Source organism: Rhamphochromis longiceps, linkage group LG7 (genome assembly GCF_057381845.1).
Source record: "Rhamphochromis longiceps isolate RC_006_pf linkage group LG7, R_longiceps_female_GT1.1, whole genome shotgun sequence".
Taxonomy (NCBI): domain Eukaryota; kingdom Metazoa; phylum Chordata; class Actinopteri; order Cichliformes; family Cichlidae; genus Rhamphochromis; species Rhamphochromis longiceps.
In genome coordinates this window covers 50,943,974-50,949,886 of record NC_140563.1, presented here as the reverse complement: position 1 = coordinate 50,949,886, position 5,913 = coordinate 50,943,974, and positions in this window count along the sequence as shown.

Sequence of the window (5,913 nt, the reverse complement as noted above, 5' to 3'; positions counted from 1 at the left end):
GAGATCCTCTGCACCCATCTCATGAATCTTAGATTGCAAGGTGGGGTCCAACCCAGCAACAAAACGGCGAAATTTTTCACCTTCCAAGGCATTGTAGTCATAGTTAGGGAAAGCTTCAAGCACAAGACGGGTAATATCTGCGCTGTACACATCTAAACTTTCACCTGGTTTCCGGGGGCGAGCATTCACATGTGTCTGGAAGAATGGCAGAGAATATTTTGGACCGAAAACCTCTTTCAGCTTATCCTTCACTAGATCATAGTCTTTCTGGGCTGATGAAGGCAAACTGTCCCAGTACAAAAATGCAGCATCTGCTAGACGAGTAGGCAGAACAGAGGACATCACAGTTGGCAAATCTACCTCAGGTGGAGTTGTAAAAGGTTAACATCTGTGTTTAAGTTGAAATGTGTGGCTGGTAAATCTGGATTACACTAATAGTTAAAAAGTTAAGAGATAAAAAGACTTATGGGGATGTTAGTTCAGTTTATGTCTTCATACAAGGAAAAAAGGGAACACCCCAGTTATAATTTGGTCTTTGTTATATCGTTCAGTGTTAAATCAGTATTTTTTCTAATTACACTTTACACCTTCCATGGCATCACTTGAAAAATACCACTAGGTGGCGCATAGCGGCCAGGAGGAGCGTAAACCCCCCTCTGGGAGGCAAATCTGCAGAATAAATCCTGCAGTTGAAACGTAAACAAGTTCATGATCTGTGCCTCTTTATTTCAATACACAGCTATAGGATCTAGGATCGCACCCCTCCCGGGCACCTGTCACAGCCAGGGGGGCAACAATCGTGGGGGCTCGTCCGGGATTAGTGCCTCCTCTTGACGGCAGCTAATCATAAAGTAATAAACCAAGACCAACGTGCTACATCTGCTCCATCTGTGGTACCAGAATGGCGGCTGTGCAGGAGCTGCGACGAGGAATACAGAGAAAGCTTCATGAGCTTATTAACACTGCTAAGACAGAGGTGTGGTACAAGCTTGTAGACACCATCAAGGATGAGGTGGAAGATGACCTACCAGGAGATGATGCAACAGAGGTGGAACTCTATGACTTCATTGTGGACTTTTTGAAAAGTGACCGGCTGGCAAGTCAGGAGGACCAAGGCATGTCTCGCCTGCTAGTATTCAACGACTTCATCACTGACCTGCAACGACCTCCGGTGGCTGCAGATGAGGACTGTGAGCTGGGTGCAGAAACAGACTCTGTGGTAACACCCTCAGTAGTTAGTGTGAAGGCAGATAGAACCTGCATGGTAACCAGTCAAGTAACTGATGTTATAAAACTGGCAGATGTTGCAGCGCTCCTGCCTCGTAGAGAATTCAAGCTCCACAGTGGACAGATTTCTGACTCAGATTCCGATGTTAGCTATAGCTCTCTGTGTAGACAGATTGATGAAGGGCTAGCTGAGAATTTTACAGAAGCAGAGATAATCCGAACTGTCCTAAAGATAATTAAACCAGGTACATTTAAGGATATGCTAATGACCAAACCTGGATTAACGGTGGCTGAGCTCAAACGGTTCCTCAGAGCACACCTGAGAGACAAGAGCAGTGCAGAGCTATTTCAGGAGCTTAGCAATGCTAAACAACAGGACAGAGAAAGTCCACATCAGTACATGTACCGGCTAATGGGGCTAAAACAGCGTGTGATGTTTGCTTCTCAGCAGAGTAGCTCAGAGTTCCAATATACCAGTCAACTGATTCAAGGAGTATTTCTTCACTCATTGTATCAGGGAATGAGTGAGAAATACGCTCATGTCCGAAGAGACCTAAGGCCTCTCATTTCTAACATGAGTTGTGCTGATGACTTTATCCTAGAGATAATGACCAAGTCAGTTAGTGAAGAAGTTGAGAGACAGACTCGCCTAGGTCAGACACAGAAAGCAAAAGCAGTCACAGTTAGTGCCATGCAGCAGGGTGAAAGACAACCCGCAGCTCAGCCTCCAGCCGAGGTCCAAGCCACCGTCCTGCAAACCCAAGCTGAAGTCCAGGCACAACGAGCAGCCCTGCATGAACTAACAGCACAGGTGTCTGTTTTGGCCAAGGCTATTGAGAAGGCTCTCACTTCAGAGGGAAGTCCCTCTGGGTCCACACAGGTCAGCTCACTTAGTACTGCCCAACCATCCAAGTCCTCTGTGAAAGGAAAATGCAGGCCCTGTATAACCCAAGGGATTGCCAGTTGTAACCACTGTTTCCGGTGTGGCCAGGAGGGACACCGGGCGGTGGGCTGTCTGTCCAAGAACAAATCGGGAAACATCAGAGGGTCACTGGGGAGGGACCACCAGTGATCAGACAAGAGCCAGGGTCCCAAACCATTGTAACAAACCATGAGAGCAGGACTCCAACTGATAATCAGCCACTCCTAAGGAAGAGAGCGGGGAAAGGAAACCGTGTAGCTCGACTGATAGGCAAAAGGTGTATGCTTACCTGTCACCTTAATGGGGTACCAACTGAGGTGCTACTGGACAGTGGTGCTCAGGTCACGATAATGGCAAAGTCGTGGCTAGAGAAGCACCTACCAGACACAAAAGTCAGGTCGCTTGAAGAGTTTTTGCCAAATGATCCACTCAGAATAACAGCAGCTAATGGGACGGATGTCCCCTTTGAGGGTTGGGCTGAGGTACTTGTGGAAATCAGAAGTGAAAAACATGGCCATATAGCCATACATGTACCCATGCTAGTGAGTCAGAGCTGTGTGAATGGTCTGTTATTAGGTTTCAATGTGATAGAGGAGCTCATCCTTGAAAGTCTGGAAAGATCAGGGAGTGTCATGTTAAGTGATTTGCTAGCAGAGGCATTAAAACTCCATCGAGATACTGCTGAAACAATTGTTTCTGTTGTCAGCGAAACCCCAACGGGCCAACAAACTAGGAATGAGATGATCAGATTAGGAAAGAGAGGTCTCACAGTTCCTAGTGGCCAAATATGTCAAGTGAAATGCCATATCAGGGGTTGGCCTGAGGAGGGGACAATGTTATTTGAACCAGCATTAAAAGGAGATGTCCCAGATGGACTGGATTTATTTCCTGCTTTAGTTAATGTGCCTCCTGGTGCATCTAAGACTGTAAAAATCCCAGTCTGCAATTCAACCAAACATGATATCTTCTTGCCACCAAGGATGGCCTTGGGCTGCATAGAAGGAATCATAGACAGCAGGCCAATAGATTTTGGTCCCCCTTATCAGCAGTCAGGGCAGTCAAGTACTGATACATATATACGTACCACGCAGGGTAGCCAAGCCAGTCACAACAGTATCCCAGAGACTTATACATCAAAAAAATGGCATCCTCCTGTTAACTTAGAGCATCTTGATCAGCAGCAGCAGGAAGTTGTGCGTCAGATGCTCTTTGAGGAATCTGATGTGTTTGCTAGAGGGGAGGGAGACATAGGTTGCATACCCAACTTGCAGCTGAAGATTAATGTAACCGACAACAATCCAGTACAAAAGTGCTATAACTCTATCCCTAAGCCTTTGTACCAGGAGGTTAAAGACTATGTAAAGAATCTCCTAGACAGAGGTTGGATCCGCAAATCTGTGTCCTCTTACTCTTCTCCAGTTGTCTGTGCCCGTAAGAAGGACCAGAGTTTGCGGCTATGTGTGGACTTTAGGGGACTGAACAAAAAAACAGTCGCAGATCGTCATCCCTTGCCGCGCATACAGGACTTACTTGACAACCTGGGTGGTAACACATGGTTCTCGATATTAGATCAAGGAAGCGCATATCACCAAGGGTTTGTAAGTGAGGAATCCAGACACCTTACAGCTTTCAGCACACCGTGGGGGCTTTATGAATGGATTCGAATCCCATTTGGTTTGACAAATGCACCTGCAGCATTCCAAAGGTGTATGGAGGGAGTGCTGGACGGAATTAGAGATGAGTGCTGTGCTCCATATCTTGATGATGTGTTGTGTTATTCTACATCCTTTGAGGCACATGTCAACCATCTCAGACAAGTTCTGGGCCGCATGAGAGAACACGGAATCAAACTGAGACCCGCGAAGTGTGAGTTGTTCAAAAGAGAGGTTCGTTATCTTGGACGTTTAGTATCAGGAGATGGAGTTAAGATTGATCCAAAGGACTTGGAGGCCGTCATGGCTCTGAAAGATAAAGTGCCTCACACTGTTGGAGATGTTAAGTCCTTGCTGGGATTCCTGGGGTACTATCGCTCCTTCATTCAAGACTTTTCCCGGTTGGCCAAGCCACTGTTTGAACTTCTCCAGAAACCTAGCAATCCTGACAAAGGTAAAAACAACAATCAACATGAGACAAATGGAAACAAAAGCAGAGCTAAGAAGGAAGAAAAAGGACAGCTGCCATCAAAAACACCCATCAGATGGGCAGCAGAGCACCAGGCTGTTTTGGCTAAACTTGTGGATGTGCTGACGACTCCACCCACCCTAGCATACCCAAACTTCAACCTCCCATTCATTCTACACACAGACGCATCAGGTGACGGATTAGGTGCAGTGCTGTACCAGAGTCAGGAAAACAAGTTACGTGTCATAGGATATGGCTCAAGAACACTGACATCGGCTGAGAGAAACTATCACCTTCACTCTGGTAAGCTCGAGTTCTTAGCACTCAAGTGGGCCATCTGTGATAAGTTTCGAGACTACTTGTATTATGCCCCGACATTCACAGTCTACACTGATAACAACCCCTTAACATACGTTCTGAGCACTGCCAGACTAAACGCCGTTGGACATAGGTGGGTTGGTGAGCTAGCTGACTTCCACTTTGACATCAAATACAGACCGGGGAAGCTGAATATAGATGCAGACACCCTGTCAAGGTACCCAGTAAAACTCCAAGACAGAATGGCAGATCACACAGAGACTATGTCATCAGAGGTTGTGTCCACAGCATGGCAAGGAAGCAAAGTAAGGCAGGGAGATGAGGTGCCCGGGGCAGCAGCTTTACAGGTGAATAGGGGAAATGCAGACACTGTGCCACCTGAGAGTATTTCCAATATTACATCTGCAGATATTCAGGCAGCACAGCAGGATGATACAGCCATAAAGGAGGTGCTTTCGCTAAAGCTCAGAAACTGGACTCCTAATGAAAGAGATAAGAGAAAAATGAGCAAACAAACAAAAAGGCTGCTTTATGAATGGAAGAAGCTAGTGGTGGAGGAAGCAATACTGTATCGACTGAATCGTCAGCATCGACAACTTGTGCTTCCTGAAAAGCTAAAGCCCCTGGTGCTGAAAACACTTCACAATGACATGGGTCATGTTGGCGCCGATAAAGTAACACACCTTGCCCGTGAACGGTTTTACTGGCCCAACATGCAGGATGACATAGAGGACTATGTAAACAAAAGGTGTGTCTGTATTAAACAGAAACGTCCTAATCTTCCCCAAAGAGCTCCGATGGAACATATCACCACCAGCAGTCCTCTCGAGTTGCTTTGTATTGACTACCTACACCTAGAGCAAAGTCAGGGCTATGAGTACATTCTTGTTCTTGTGGACCACTTTACACGCTTTGCCCAGGCGTATCCAACAAGGAATAAATCTGGGAAAACCGCAGCTGACAAAATATTCCATGACTTTATCCCTCGCTTTGGATACCCAGGGAAACTCCACCACGATCAGGGGAGGGAGTTTGAGAATACCTTGTTCAGCAGGTTAGAACGGCTGGCTGGTATTGGTCATTCACGAACAACGCCATATCACCCGCAAAGCAATCCAGTAGAGAGACTTAACCGGACCCTCCTTCAAATGTTGCGTACTCTGGAGGAGGAGAAAAAGATTCAGTGGAAAGACCATCTGGCTCATGTTATACATGCCTATAATTGTACAAGGCATGAGGCCACTGGGTTCTCCCCATTTTTTCTTCTATATGGCCGATCTCCACGTTTGCCTGTGGACTTGTTGTTTCCGCCCAAAAGAAATCCT